At 38.8% G+C, this 17,289-nt stretch overlaps 1 protein-coding gene across 2 annotated transcripts in view; it reads right to left on the bottom strand.

The window, feature by feature from the left end:
- Nucleotides 1–16,626, bottom strand: part of LOC109414420 (arylalkylamine N-acetyltransferase 1) — a 99,040-nt gene extending 82,414 nt beyond the window's left edge. Inside the window, exons 1-2 of one of the 2 annotated variants that reach the window (XM_062851615.1) lie at nucleotides 16,335–16,626; nucleotides 13,368–13,604 (exon numbers count right to left, since the gene is read on the bottom strand). The gene's annotated coding sequence lies outside the window, so the exon portion shown is untranslated. Of the gene's footprint in view, nucleotides 1–13,367; nucleotides 13,983–16,334 lie in introns of those variants that run through there. The other variant, XM_062851617.1, reaches the window with a different exon arrangement.
- Nucleotides 16,627–17,289: the final 663 nt, after the last annotated feature.

A 17,289-nucleotide genomic window follows, 5' to 3' on the forward strand; every position in this document is an offset into this window, starting at 1 on the left:
CATCTTCAGCCTGTGACCCTATGTTCATCCTATTTCTAAAACAAATGATTAGGCACCGATGTATTCCTTTTTTGTTATCATGCTTACTAACTGCTAACAAAAAATACGCATATAAATAACAAAATAAATAGCACTTATTTATTTTTGCTCGGGACATAAACAACTGCGAAGTAGAACACAAGCTGAGAAGCAGGCTGTGTTCCAATGGGGACGTAACACGAAGAACAAGAAGAACATGCATAAGTACGAATTCGAGAATTCGATGTTTGAGAGGGAAACGTTACGAATGAGATGGAAAATGTCGTGAAAATTAAATTTTGTTTTAATTTTTTTGCCAATTTCTTACCTTACTTACCGGTCAGACTATGGTCTGATTGTCCTCTGCTGCACATAGGAATCGTCTCCGTTCTACTCGGTCCATGGCTGTGTGTCTTCAGTTCCACACTCTGCGACGTGACACGCACACCGTAGCCCCCCTCATTTTCATTCGCCTTCCCCAAGTCCCGTCCACCATTTGCACTCCGCCGTAGATGGTACGCAACGCCTACCGTTCGATAACTCCAAGTTTGCGTTGGTCGTGCAGAGGACCCATTTCTTCGTGCCCACAGAGGACTATCGGTCTAATCAGCGTTTTGTAGATAGGGCACCGTCCACAAATTACGTAACGCTCTAGGAGGAGGGGGGGAGTATGACCGATCGTTAAGGCTCATACAAAATTTCAAGGATTTTCATACAAAAAAGCGTTACGGAAGAGGGAGGGGGGGGGGTCAAAAAATGTCGATTTTAGCGTTACGTAATAAATGGATGCTGCCTAGTTATATTCCTGCGACAGCGAAATTTTGTTCGATCGTAGAGTTCGGCGAAGTCCAAAGTAAGTTCGATTTCCGGCCTAATGTGCCTCTGAATTTCTCTGCTGGTGTCGTTGTCGGTGATCATCAGGGAGCCCAAGTACAATCGCCTCGATTTCATCACCGTCGATACAAATTTGGAATGGCGGGCGCGGTGATACCTCCCTGGATCCATTTAGCCTTTATGTACTTTGTCTTCGACCCATTAATGAATATTCCGATTCGCTTAGCTTCATTCTTCAGTCGGATGTACGTTTCCGCTATCGTCTCAAATTTGCGAGCAATAATATCAATATCATCAGCGAAACCAAGCAGCTGAACGGACTTCGTGAAAATCGTTCCAGTCTCGTTTATCCCCGCTCCCCTTATTACACCATCTAAAGCAATTTTCAACAGCAAGAATGAAAGACCATCACCTTGCCGTAACCCTCTGCGAAGGACTCCAGAGTGCCCTTATACTCGAACTACGCACATCACTCGATCCATCGTTGCCTTAATCAATCGTATCAGCTTATCCGGGAATCCGTATCCGTGCATAATCTGCCATAGCTAGTCTCATCTGGTACCGCTTTCACCCATGAATCCAGCCTGATATTGCCCCACGAACCCTCTTGCAATCGATGATAGACGGCGACTTAAAATTGAGAGAGTAGGGGAAAGGTGGGTAGCACCGTCAGGGTGGGTAAGCCCGTCACCCCAATGATTTTACGAGAAAACAGTTATTTAGTAGCCTTTTGGTCACACGCCTTATTTTTTACCATTTTTACTCTTTTGAGGGGCATGATACCAACATTGACCTGTCAAACGCGAAGAAAATAAACAAAACAAACGCACACGTTGTTGCACCAACGGTGGATATAATTTTTCGTCGGTAGAATTTAGCCTCTGGATTACAAAACAAGTACAGAAATTTATTCAAATCATTCATGTATTCTCATCTGCACTATTCTTTACTGCCAAGATTCATCGAAAGGTCAGTTTCAAAAAAATTTCAGAAATTGCGATGCAATTTAGAAAAAGTGGGCTTTTCGGGTAAGCCCGTCACTCATCGGCGGGTATTCATTTAGGAACTCTTTTTGGGATTTCTTCGGGTATCCCTCCAGTGATTTTTAAAGGAATCACCTGGGGGCTGACAAAATAGCATTAAAATTATTTTTATCTAGCTCAGTTAATCGAGGCACAATCACGTTTAACGCTTTACGGAATCGAACGTTATATCAAAGTAAAAGTTACGTTATATCGAGGTATGACCGTGTACATGTAATAATTTATATAACCGGCTGTTTTTGTAAATGCCATTTGTCCGAACGCCATTTGACCAAATAATTTGTTTGGTCGGATGCCGTTTGGCCGAATTATTATCGGATGAATTCAGAGGAACGGGCAATCTTCAGGTACCTAACCAAAAGTGAGCTAGCATGACCATGCTGAGGATGATGGGTTCGATTTCTGGTCGGTTCAGGATCTTTTCGTAAAGGAAATTTCCTTAACTTTCTTGGGCATATACTATAGAATATATTCGAGACTGACAAACGTATACTCATGTCAAATGGTCATTGGCAGAGGCAGCTCTCAGTTGATAACTGTTAAAGTGCTTATAGAATACTAAGCTTAACAACAGGCTTTTCCAGATGAAACGTAATGCCAAGAAGAAGTAGATGAAAACGTACGAGGTTTTTTTGGTAGTGTTGTATTTACTTTTTACAACGGTGCGAGTTCTGAAAGGTTAAATCCTAGGCTGTTCATTGGAGTTATACTGATTTACATGGACAACAGCGGCATGATCGCTTAAGTAGATTTTTCCTTATTTGGCATTCGGCCAAACCGCAAAATTACCCTTTTGGCCAAATGGTTTTTGGCCAATCGGCATTCGGCCAATTGACATTCGGTCAAATGGCACGGAACCAAATATCTTATTTAAGAGAAAAGAAACTATCTGATTGATAACGAATAACTTCTGGAAATATTTTATGTGTTGTATACACTTTAGAATTAACGATTATAGGGCCTCCGAAAGCTGTTTCATATAAAAAAAAAGACTGGTTAGAATAATTGGTAAACCATTACAACTCATCAAAAATATTTTGGAAACATTTTAAAATTAAAATCTTAAAAGTATCTTGAAAAAAAGGTATGACGGCCTTACCCCATAGGGGTGACGGTCTTACCCACACTGCATTAACAACATCTATATTTAATATTTTTGTGTTCTGTACATTATTCGCTAGAATAAACATATTTTGAAAGTTCTAATTCACAAATCTTATAAAATACTAATGAATCAAACATTCTGCGTAGTTAAAATACCAGATTACTTCTTACATTAATTTTGAATTGACCCAATGCTTAAGGTGACGGGCTTACCCCTTCCTCCCCTATATTGTAGGCAGTGCTCAATAGTGTGATCACGCTATAGTTTCCACAATCCAACTTGTCGCCCTTTTTTATAGATGTAACACACAATACCTTCCATCTATTCCTCTGGTAAAACTTCCTCCTTCCAAATCTTGGTAATGACCCAGTGTAGTGCTCTCACCAGTGCTTCTCCACCGTATTTCAGAAGCTCGCTTGGTAGTTGATCTGCTCCAGCGGCTTTGTTGTTTTTCAATCGGCCAACCTCCTCCTCAATCTCTTGGTGGTTAGGGGCTGGAAATCATTCGTCCTGCGCACGTACTCCTAGATCTGTTACCATGCCACCTGCATGCTTGCAACGTCGCCATTGAGGTGCTCATCGTAATTCTGCAGCCGCCTCTCGACCACCCACGCTCACTCGTGAGAAGGTACCCGTGATTGTCTCGCACATTTCGACTTATGGTATGTTTGCTAATTACACTGAACCTGATTAGAAATATTGATCATAGACATTATAAATTTCCTAATAGCTTTGACTAACCAGCGGTATGGACTCGCCATGCTCAACGATAGAAATTTACTCAGGAAATTATGCAACTGGCAAAATTTCATCACCTAAAACCCCTCATAACGAAGAAAACAAAACTGCCGAATATACCTAACCTGGCTGTCCATTAATAATACAAGGGTTTATGGGTGAAGCGGAGTTTGAGAAATCTAATGCAAAAATAGTTTGGTTCTCATACAAAAAGTCTTGCATTGTGACCTTGTGTTTGACGGTTGGACAAGCAGTGTAAAGTTAATATTTTTCTCTGTGGAAAAGATGGACAACCACCCTGTAAAAATTGTGTACGCTTATAATCATAAGGTCTGTCCCAGTTGTAACGTCACGTCCACCAAAAAAAAATTATTATAGTATGAAATTGCAAAGTTTTTTTATATTATTTCATATCCTTTTCATTGCTTGTTTTGAAAACCTGCGGGAATCACGTGCTCAATTTGCCAACCAAAATGCGCATTCATACATTCATATGTTCACATATCTAGTCGGAAAAATTGCACTATAAATGTGCACCATCTGTATCTTCTCTCCAAACAAAAAAATGCAACTGAAAAGAGAAGATCATTAAGCCAAGGTAAAGTTGACCCTTGCCGCCGTTGAAACATGCTAGCAGCTGTGTGATATATTTTTAGTATATTCCTACTATATATCAACCTCTATATATAGTTGGAAACCCATCAACGAGAGCAATGTGGGCCATTTCACCATTCAAGCACTACATTTGCTCTTCAGTTTATTTGGGTAGGTAATTACGAATTTTTATGACGAAAATGAAAATAAGACATTAATTTCACTTTTTTAGGTATTTTAATAACTTTTTATCAGAGAACTAATGAAATTGCACTTTATGCTGGTCCATTCGATCAAATATTTCCAGACGGAACCATTCTTTGCCAACGATGATGATGGTGATTGAATACAGCAATGAAAAATTGAGTAGGTACGACCGAGAGACGATTTACCACCGTTCATACCATGCATGAGCTAGTCTGGATGTGGTTGTTTATCCCCAGTTAAGTGCTGCTCTTCGTGGCGGAAATTATTTGTTTACCCAAATCAAACTCCAAATAAACGTTACGGACGTTTATTACCAATATCCCGGGGGTAATGTGCAGATGAAAGAGGGATTCAGAAACTGTTTACAATTGTTCAATTATGACATGCCGTGAATCAGTAGCTAACTATTGAGCCTGTGGTTGATAGTGGTTAATTAATTATAATTTGAATTAGAACAGAGTGTCATATATTATACATTTTAGCGTCGAACCTACATAGCTAACATGAAATCTCATATGATGTTGAATAGGATGCTAAAATGGAGGCCATGCTTCCGCTTGAAGAGTGCACGCATATCGCCTTCACTTTAGCATCCTATTCAACATCATTAGGGACAATGGAAATTCGCGGCAAAATTTCTCAAATTTCGCGGGCTACTTCGCGGCAATTTCGCAGACGCATATTTTGACTGTTTTGTTGAGGAAAACTTTAATTTTGAAAACCAAATAAAAAATTCATTTGAGTTTTGTGAAGCATAATCATAAATTCATAGAAAAAGTAACAAATTTAATGAAAATAAGATAAGAACATTTTTTATCATGCAGATAAGGAATCGTAAATTACTCTACACTGTCAAAAGCTAATAGCCAAATTTCGCCAAAAAGTTTAAAATTATGTAAATTGGTAGGGTGTTTTCTCAAATCTGCCAGATTTCGCAGCATTTCGCGGAATATTTCAAATTTCGCAGTCAAAGCCCAATTTCGCGGATTTCGCGGCTTCCGCGAAATCGCGAATTTCCATTGTCCCTAAACATCATATACGATCGTGTGTTGACTAGGTAAATCCGAAAGTGGTGCGCTGTGTAGATCATCATGTCCTGTAAACAGCGCACCACTTCCGAAGTAAGTCCCGGCGCATGGATTTGGAGAAAAATCGAAGTTTGCTTGTACCAAATTCCGGGTTTCGAATGGACTGATAATAACATTGTCTTCAACAGCACGAGCGAAGTAGATTTGTCGGCAGTACGTGTTGCGTGTTCTGTGAGATTAAGTTGAAACCTAGGTTGAAACATAAGCTGCATTTGCTTATCCTGGCTTTGGTCACTTGTGTACATTTTTTGCAAATCAGGCGCATTTATTTACGAATTTTCAAAATTTTGAAAACGTGAGTAGTGGTTCAAGTCATCCATTGTTGCAGCCATGTTTGAATTCTCTTACGTTTCACTTACACAGTAAGTCCAGACTTGCCCAACCTTTTCAAACCGCTGGTCACCGTTTAAACTCCATGTCAGACGACGGGCCAGAAATTTCGATTCAGCAATAGGACACAATTGATGAAGTACTATAGATTTGTAGCAATGAACTGAGTTTTTGTATAGTGAGTCGAGTCAAGTACGAGTCACTGCAGACGACCTTACAGTTGCGGTCGAAATACAAATCTGTCAAAGGATGCAAATTCTTAATGGAATTAAAAGGAACCGTTCTTAATCAGATTTTTTTTACTTACAGGTATTCCACCAACACGCTCAGATTCATCATCATCATAGTGAAATAGTAAATTCTCCGTTGTAGCATTGAAATGATGCATTGTTACGCGTTGCTATGATTCCTAGCATAATTTGGTGCTGTTTGACCAAAATTTTGGGTAATAGTGTCATTGTATTCTCCATTTCTTGTCTCTCCAACCACGCAATTTCCCGAAGTTTGGCTCAAACAGCATCAGATAGGTAAGAAATGTTCATCACAGAAACGGAAAATTGAACCGTACTTCACCGAACATGCCCCATTCCGTACTTTCGATGAAAGGTTTTCTATGCAGTGTTATATGACCAGAACCTTATATTATGATCTTTTTTTTTTATCAATTAAGCTTTCCAGAAAGAGTCTTCTTGTTTTGTATTAAAAGTTTTCGTTGTTTTTTGTATTTTGAAAGAATCAGTGATATGTATTTGAAGAAGTTGTGTGATATGATTTGAGAACAATCACACGATAATAAATACAAATAATTATATAAAAATATTTATTTGTAAGAACAAAAAGTGTTATGTCCTGTTCCGCGTCGTGTCGTGTGATTGTGATATAGTTCTTACGTTGCACTAATCTCAAAAATATGAGTATGATTTGAAAATTTCGAAAGTTTTTTTTTCAAAAGTTGTTTCTACATGATTCAATTTAAGTTTCATCGCTGATGCCTCAAAATGTTAGTGATCGAGTATAGAGTTGAATTATGAACACGTAAATACATATTCCACAAATCGAAGACAGAAGTGATTCAAGTGCTATTCCATTGTGGTGTTAAACCAAATATGCTGCAAGATTATAATTCAACCATCTCAAAAGTGAAAAAAAAAGTCCAATGACTGATTTACTTTGGGTCACAAGCGTGTAGAAGAAAGAAAATCGCAAAACATTAAAAAGGTGTCGGATGCCATAGTTCAAGCTGTTATGGATGGCGCTAAGCGAAATTGGCGAGACGTTTACCGTACAAACTCAAATTACTGTTCCAATGCATGTTAACTAAGGTTGATTTTATCCGATGAATACATGGAAAATTAAAGATAACACTAGTTTACAAAAAAATATGAAAGTCATGGACTTCTATCAAAGACCAACATTTTTTATGCATAATTATGTTATGACATCAAGATCGTGCTTGAAGAAAAAATGAGTAGAACAGTTTTTGAATTTTTCATGAAAATCGTTTTTCTACAGTTTTTAAAAATATGAAATTTACTATATATTTAAAAATATGGAATTCAAATATTTGGCGTTTCAGTCAACGAATTTTAATTTTTTTTGCATATAAATAGAAAGCTAAATATAATATGTTTCGATCATCAGAACATATTTTTTGCTTCAAATTAGCGGAATTCTAGATATTGGTGATTATATACGCCAATCTGTTTAAATTTGAGCACAATTTCCAAAATATAATGAAGATTTGTATTTTTTTTCAGTAAGAAAAAAATTTAAAAAATCTTTCTCAACGAACATTTGAAACATTAAACAGGGATGGGAACACTCACTTGCAAATATTTACACACACTTGCTGTTTTCTCAACTCAGAAGGGTTCTATCAAGAAACGATGTATGGACGACTTTTGCCTTGTGGATTTGTCTAAAAGTTTGCCGAATAGAGTAGTGGCCGCACACGCACACCAAAGTCGTGACAGAGCTGTGAAAGCGACTCTCCACGAGCTGAGTGTAATTTACGTTCACCTCGTGGAGAGTTGCCTTCACAGCTCCCTCACGACTTCGATATGCGTGTGCGACCTCTACTCTATTCGGCAAATTTTTAGACGAAACCACAAGGCAAAAGTCGTCCAGACATCGTTTCTTGATAGCACGCTTCTGAGCAGCGAAAATAGCAAGTGAGTGTAACTCTTCGCAAGTGAGTGTTCCCACCCCATCCCATTAGATGTTAGCCAGTTTCAGTAAACATTTCAGACCAATCGGAACATTGGTTATGGAAATAGAGATGTATGAAGCGAGCAACCTTGCTTAACCCTTATGTGGCAGACAGGGTACCCGGGTACCCACCGCCCATTTGAAAAGCACGGTGTAGAAAAAAGCAAAAAGTTTATCGGACACATAACGGTTAAAAATAGAACAAAAATCGATTTTAAATCGACAGCCTTGTATGGAAAGTTGGAAAAAAATCCGCTCTACTGTAATTTTTTCCTCCATGTTTTCGAACTCAGAGCATGATTCTACACTAAAAAGTAATAATAAGTTTACTGAGTTTAAAAATCCACATTCCACATTCACATTGCTTTTTTTTCAATATCACTGAATTTATATTACATTGTCCAAATAGATAGTTTGTCATAATACTTATAAAAAAGTTTACAAGATTCTTAAACAGAACTCCACAAATTTGATGGACTTCCTGCCAAATGAAGGCACACTGTGTGTTTACTAAGATAATGCATTTTGCATCGTGTTTTCTCGAGCATAAATTTTAAGATTCCTCAAATAGATCGCGTTGAAAATGCTACTCAAACGTTATGTAAAATTATTAGTACTATAATGCTGCTGGATGAGATAAGATGATTTTGAAAAATGCTCAGAATACCGAAATTCAGAAAAAAAATATACCGAGGATTGCTAAACGTGCGGTGGTTTCTTGTCTAAATCTAATCGAAAATGCAAACTAAATGCAACAACTTGAACTTATCTTTAACAGAACATGTGTGAAGTCAGCACCATATATCAAATATTGATCGCAGCTGTTTAATGATTCGGACTCCACAAGAAAGTATTTGAAAATTTCGAAAAGGCTAACAGTACATCTTGACATAAGTGAAGGATGGCATTTATTACAACATCACCCACCGCGACACATAGTTTGAAAAACGCTGGCTTATACCACAAAAATTACATAAAATCGGTTAAGCATATTGGTGGAGATATAGTGCAGACAAGGAGAATGACGTTTGAGAATCTATCGCTAAAACAATGGTTTATAAAGCCTGTATCCGCAATAATCGGGACACAGAAATATAGCTGTAACTCTGCAATAGATAAATTAAAATTGCTCAAATTTGACCTGATAATATCTTAAGATGTGTTAAATTCACCTGCAAAATTTCATGTGAATCGGTGCAGTACTTTTTGTTGTAGCAATGAAGCAGTAGAACGCGTGCAATTGAATTTTGTACAGCCCCCCCAGTTAACCATGACGCTGTATATAGAGCATTAATTTCGCTTTATAGTGTATTATATGACATGCGATATACAGTTGTTTTGTCATATAGGCACCATTAAAGTAGGTTTAAAGTCGAAAGTGGCACTACTATTGTTGATTTAAAGCAAGCTTTACTGTGGTGATTGCTAAAGCATATAAAATGCTTGTACCTTATAGCTAATGCAATCAAATCGTATGGAATGCATACTTAATGCATCATGTCAAAAAAGAAAAAAAAAGTATGTTTTTCATTTTAATGTCTATTTTTATCTTCCGATACTCTCACTGTTTTTTATTGTATTTCGGGAATTGAACCTAGACTGCTGAAACTGAACCACGATGAAACTCGGACCGGACGCGCTAACGTTGTGTGCTACGATACCATGTATTTTGCACCTGGAAAAATGTGCAACATAAAGTAACGTATGCTTAGCTCGTGCCTTATTGAGTTGTGTTTTCAGCAACTCTAAAATATGTGCTGGCGTCTGAATGCCATCAGTTATGTTACTCTCGAATATAAATTCGTCTGTGTTGATTCTGTTTTTTTTTTGTTTTCATACGTGCTCACTTCTACCTAAAATACAATAAATAAGAAACAATACAAACAGCGCTTTTCCTTTTATGAATTCGGGGCATTATGTTAAATAAGGAAACAGATACCTCACATAATTTTGTTCCCTCAGCATCTGATTGTTTTCATGTCCCAACCAGAAACCCAAAAAACCATATATAATTTAAATTTTCAAACTGCAACACCTGAGGATGATAATCTAAGTGCTCCGCTGCAATCCATGAACATTTTGGTTTATTTTTCTTTTGTTTTGAATGGTTCTGTTTCTAAAAGTGTTTTACAGTTTTTTTTTCGAACTGACAAGGGAAGGTTACGATGGTGTCCCCCGGGGATTTCAACCGGACTATTTTTGCTGCATTCTACATGTGGAAATATGAATAAATCCAAAGCCTTTCGGGTGATGAGCCAGTGGTGTAGTCAGGAGGTACCCTCAAAGGGGCAACTTAGGCAAAATATAACATTATTGAAAACGCTCAAACGTCATCAAAATGCAAATTTCACAATGTATTGAAGTAGAAACAGGCAGAATATGCATGAATACATGATTTCATAATAAATTTATTTTACCATAGGCGTTGCCAGGGTGGGCTGGGTGATGAACAAGGTGATACATTTTTATTAAAATAACTTCAACTGGTTCTTACCCTGGCAACGCCTATGGTAAATTAAATTTGATACGAAATCATGTATTCATGCATATTCTGCCTGTTTCTACTTCAATACATTGTGAAATTTACATTTTGATGACGTTTGAACATTTTCAATAATGTTATATTTTACCAAATTTTTCCCTTTGATGGCCCCTCCTGACTACACCACTGGCCCATCACCCGAAAGGCTTTGGATTTATATATATTTCCACATGTAGAATGCAACAAAAATAGTCCGGTTGAAATCCCCGGGGACACCATCGTAACCTTCCCTTGTGAGCGATATTTTTCTGTTTACAACGCTGGAAGCTTAATAAATGCTTGCATTATTGATTGCTATAAAGCTTTTAACATGGTAATGCAATGAAGTATTTAACAACGGCTCTATAGAACTATACAGAACTGTCAAAATCTCGTAATGCTTCAATGCTTTCATAATGTAGATTAAACGCTTCATTACTTGACAGAGGTAAAATAAAAGTTATGTTGCATTAGCTAAACTATAATACGATTGAATTAATGTTATGATATAAAGCTTGTGGTTACTTGGACCTGGTTTAGCTTGTCAACGCTGTAACTTTCGAATTTGATAAAGGAAATGATTGAAATTTTGAACATAAACCTCTCAATCTACTTTACTTGCTAGACAAAATTTCAGAAAAATCGATGCACTATCAACAATTTTATAGTCGAAGCATATGATGGGGCTAAACGTGATTTTAGCCCCTCAGACTACAATTAGTCAGCAGCCCGTATTGTTTCGATTATATTGTTGAAAGTACTCTACCAATAATCATCAAATTTTTCAGGCATAATACACACATAATCAACTACCTTCTGTGAAAATTTCATGAAAATTGACAGAGACATTCAAAAGTTATGAAAGGGCCCATATAGCCGAGGCGGTAAACGCACGGGTATTCAGCATGACCATGCTGAGGGTGACGGGTTCGATTCCCGGTCAGTCCAGGATCTTTTCGTAAAGGAAATTTCCTTGACTTCCTTGGGCATAGAGTATCTTCGTGCCTGCCACACGATATACGCATGCAAAATGGTCATTGGCAGAGGAAGCTCTCAGTTAATAACTGTGGAAGTGCTCATAGAACACTAAGCTGAGAAGCAGGCATTGTCCCAATGAGGACGTTACGCCAAGAAGAGAGAGAGAGAGAATGGGCAAACGTCGCACATGAAAAACATGAAACATGTTCACTGACACTACCCCCTATCAACAGCAGTAACTACCAATCCAATTGATAAAAGTTGATGAAATTTTGCAAGAAAGAGTGTCTCTATGAGTATCATAACTGCTTACGAAATTTCGAAATTATCCTTACAGAACTTTGAATTGTAGCGGAAAAGAACCACCTAATATGCAAATTGGTCGTGATAGTACAAAATCTTAAAAACCACGTCTGTTTGTTTCTCATCCACAGTTAAAAGTAATGCATCGATTTTTATGAAATTTTGCACAAATAATAAACATACATTGAAGAGTTCTCAGTTAATTTTTGGCAAATTTTTATCGATTCAGTACAGAGTTACTGCCGTTCTTCTGTGTCCCGATTATTGCGGATACAGGCTTTAATAGGTTCATGAGATTCACAAACGCCATTTATCTTGCTGCATACTATTTCTGGTAAAAAAATCAACCTTTTTATGAATGTATTGCGTTCACTATATTCTGCATCACATTATTTTTTCGAGTACAGTCTTAAGATTTGAATAGAAAAAGAGGACACTCCACAAAAGCTAGGCTTATTGGAAACGGTGGCTCAATTTCTCAAAAACTTCGGAGATAAAAAAAATAAAAACCAGTTCCAATGAGCTAACAATTCATAAAAATAGAGCAGTGTGCAGTTTTAATAGTTGTAACTAACGGGGAGGACCATCAACTTCACGAGGACTTTTTGAAAAGTATCACCTAAACCTATAGGTAATATAGTAATATATATATATATATATATATATATATATATATATATATATATATATATAGTAATCTCGAAGAAAATTAGGCCGATACAAATACGAGACCTCTCATCGGGTACGAAAGGGGGGGAGGAGTATAAATAAATAAGAAACAAACAAATAAAAAAGAAAAAAAATATTGAAAAACTTAAAATTATACCCATTATAGAAAACAAAAATTTTCAACTGTTCATTTTTTTGTTGCTTGAAAACATTTTTCCTATTGAAAATAGAGTCATGGGTCGCCATGTTATTTTTTTCGCTCCTTCAATGTTTTCGGATTTTTGAAGAGGGGGTGGGGGTTTGTGACATAAAACAAATTGAATATTAGCATCGACCTTATTTCATGTTAATATGTAGTTAACTAGCATAGCACATAGACAACCGCGTTTGTTAAATGTTCTTACATAGTGCTTTGATTGTTTCCATCTAACCTCGATCACAAATTCTTCCATATTTTTGAATTTAAAGTACTTCAAATATGGCATATACCTAGAGTGTACAATTTCACCATAAAACCAAAGCATATCGACATGTCACATAAAAATTTCGTCTCGTTTAAGTGATTACATATGGCTACACCTCACTCGCTCGCGTACAACTCACAAACCACAATCCAATGATTGAAAACTGCGGTTGTAAGCAGAAACAAATGTCACTACAAGCAATCCATTCCACATTCCTCTTATCCTAATGAATTGGCTGACATGTATTTAAACAAACAAACGACTTACCGTTTGTGTTTTCTCTGCCACTGGTTAGCCTGCCGTTGACTAAGTAATCTTCTTTCAGCACCGTGAAACACCAGGCGCCACCACTTGAGATAATCCCAAATCTTCGCAAATCTCCGCTACACGATTTGTTTGCTGTTTTATTTTCCTTTCGGCGGTTCGATGCGGACACTTGACTGAAGAGCAATATCACATTTCTCACACAAAACGACGAAATCACATTTACTTTTTGGCATCAATCTTGAAATACACATTAGTCAAATATAACGTACGAGCATCCTTCAATCCCCGCCACGACGCGACGCATCAACGGTAAGCCACGTACTGATAGCAAGACGGTCGACTCAGGAGGATTCACTGCCATCACGTTTCTAGCCAACGTATAGCTTCGGGAAACCAAATCCACCGAGTTGGCTTCTTTCGTTCTTCATCGAGTAACAAAAAATATACACAGGAAAATCTTGCTATCTTCCTTATCACTTGTCGTTTATCTTTCGCGCCACTCACACCTGTGCATCCACCTTCGCCACCTTTGACTAGGAAATCTCGACCCGCCCCGTTGGGTGGTAGGAAGAGCTACTGCAGGGATTCCTTTTCTGCCCTTATCTGCCCATAGGGTGGTGCGAAACTGAAACGGTTGTTTTATTTCGAAGATTAGAGATGCCGTTTGAACAAAACAAAATCTAGCTTCGAGTTCGAAAAATAATGTGAATATTACATATAACTAGCAAAATCTGCATTTGATGCTCACACAGCGTGGGATGGAAACTGCGTGCATGTGGAATTGGTCACAGCTTCTGGTATACCAATCGTATTCTGGTATACCAATCGTAATCGAATGGCAACGATACGTTTCACTAAATTGGTGGTGGAGACGCATGGCATTTCACTTTAACAAGAAAACAGTCAAAACGTTACATTTGCTAGAAGTGGTTCAACTTCGTCGCCACCCACTTCACGTCCACCGCAATTTCTGGACACAGTTGTCAGTCTCATTTCAGCTACATTGAGAAGATGCATTTCGAGCGTCTACTTATAAAGAAGGTAGTCTGTTTTGGCATCTACGTGCTGGCTGACGGTTAAATTTTTCGGACGTGTGAGGTTGTGATCATACCATCTACCAGAGTTACGAGAACACACGTGAGCTGGGAACACCTTTTATCGTGATGGGCGACATTCAGAAGCGGGTGATCGGTTGCTGGGCGATCGCCGAAAGAAGGTACAGGTTGGGGATCAAAAGCCGATTCTTCAGCATAATATATGTACGTTTACAACCCTCACTCCGGAAGCACTAATGATAATACAAACGCATTTTACGCGCTACTCGAACGCGAGCACGACCGCTGCACAAGTCACAACGTCAAGATCATCATAGGAGTCCTCAACGGTCAAATAGACCAGGAGGAATTCAGACCGACGATTGAAAATTTTAACTCCCTGACGAACGAAAACGACCTACGCTTCATTGATTTTGCCGTCTCCAAAAATATGGCCATATGTACCATCTTTTTTGTCCAACACAGCCTCCCTTATCGGTACACCTGGAGATCACGATAGTAGCCGAAAACTCTCCGTTCGCATCCAGCTACGGCTACGTGCTACGAGCCGAAATATGCAGGGTTAATGACGATGGCCTCTGGACGGACGGACGTGAGGAGATCGTAAGGTGAAAGCAGCTCTTCGATTATCACTTGAATGGCATGTATGTAGATCGTAGGCACGGGAGACCACAAGAACAGAGGGAACGACTACGACAATGCAGCAGAGGAAGGGAATGAGCCAACTCCTACATTGAGGGGAGTTAAGGTTGCCATTCACCAGCTCAAAACGAACACAGCAGCCAAACTCATCAAGATGGGCCCAGAAAAGTTAGTCAGCTGTATGCACCGGTTGCCAGTCCCTGGAAATCGAACAGATACCGGAGGAGTGGAAGGAAGGAGTAATCCACCCCATTCACATGAAAGGCCATTTCTACCATTTGAAATGCTGGAACTTCAGAGCGATCACCATTTTGAATACTGCCTGCAAAGTGCTATCCCAGATCATCTCCCGTCGTCTGTTTCTTAAAACGAATGAGCTCGTGGGAAGTTATCAAGCCGGCTTCATTCACGGCCGGTCGATAACGGACAAGATCTTCACCGTACGACAAATCCTCCAGAAATGCCATGAATATCAGGTCCCAACGCAGCACCTGTTCATCAACTTCATGGTGGTATACGGCAATAACAACCGCCAAGAGCTATAGAAAATCATGGAAAAACTGCGTAAGGGTTTGGGTGAGCTATCCAGCTCATTCAAATCTCGCTAGGGAGCGCTACAAGGTGACGGACTCTTACACTCTTCAACATCGCTCTGGAAGGCGACCAATAATTCTGTACGGTTACGAGATATGCAACATGCTCAAGGAGGGCCTGGAGGCACTGAGAGTTATCGAGTTCTGCATCCTACTCAGAACAAAGGGTTTTTTTTTATTTTATTGGAAGTGGGCACGTATGAAAAAAAAACAATTGTTTTCGAATAGGATAAACTTGGGATAATAGGTTTACCAATGGCATTTGTAACACAATTAGAAATCCAATTCCAGAGGCACGTTCTCCCCTATGTGGGAAATAAATATTCCTAACACATTAAAAAAAATCTGCTTTTTTGATGAAAATATTCTTCCTTAACAAATTATCCAAAATATTCTCACCAAACAACATTTTTGTTCAGGATTGTGGCCGTTGTTAAAATTTTGTTACATCAATCTGAACCACCCTACTCACAGTACGGCACCTGGTTAAGCTGAGCAACGTGGTAACCACAGCAAACAACCTGACAAAACAACCGCCACTTTTCGGCTACACGACAAAACCCCCCTTGTGTGCGATTATTTTCTTTTCTTAACCGCCACTAGGAAAACGTGGAAATGTGTATGAAAAGCGAAGAAAATAAATAAAACACGAAAGTAGCACGCGACCGAATACTAACTATATGTTGTAACACTGAATGCACGTAGAATTTTGTCTCTTTGGCTTTTCTCATTCGCATCAAGGAAAATATAGTAGGTAGGTATGCATCAACTCTTCGGAAAAACTGCCGTCAGTAAAATGTTCTGAATTGGCTTTTCTCTTTTATCAATCGCGCGCGCTTTTCTCCACTCGAGCCTCACTCCATCTATTCTATTCGAAAAATTTTAGCCGCGTCAACCGCGTTGGCAATATATATGCCTGGTTTCAATCTCAACAGGACAGGAAGAAATGTCGTCTTCCCTGTTGGGCCGTAGAAAGCAAACTATCAGTGCAAGCCAAAAATACTTGATGAAGATCCCTCCGCTCCATACGGGAAAGCTCAGCTATGAATGGACACCCTCTCGTTTTATTTACCACCCTCCTGATGGCGACGAGTCAGTCAGTCACTGTTTCTGGTAATCCGACTCACTCGCATGAATGCCGCCCAGCTTTTAATCGCAGTCGCTCGCCGCTGGCCAGTTGTTCTGCTGCGTTTCCCGAGTGCAATGTTGCGATAATGTTGGATCATTTCAAGCGTTATTCTATCTAGCCTACGCTAGATGAATATTATGTTTCCAGTTCAAAACCGAATTAGCGACATTTTTTCTTTTACTTGCGCTGCTTTTGCCTTGCGTTAAACACAATGTCGGAAGTGGGGCTCTGTATTGTACACATGGTTTTCTATACAGCGCCCCATCACTTCCGACATAGTGTATAACGCAAGGCAAAAGCAGCGGAAGTAAAAGAAAAAATGTCGCTAATTCGGATTTGAACTGGGAACACAGTACCGTAATTTCGGGTGGAATTGATCGCTTTTTGCAGTTCACTTCGTTCTATTTTTGACCAGTTTGCAATATTATCAAGCCCAATGGTTTAACCCTAGTAGTCAGGCTCGCTGATAACAAAATCGGGTTAGCGCTTTAGAGCTAGAAACA

The sequence above is a fragment of the Aedes albopictus genome, chromosome 2 (assembly GCF_035046485.1).
Source record: "Aedes albopictus strain Foshan chromosome 2, AalbF5, whole genome shotgun sequence".
Taxonomy (NCBI): Eukaryota; Metazoa; Arthropoda; class Insecta; order Diptera; family Culicidae; genus Aedes; species Aedes albopictus.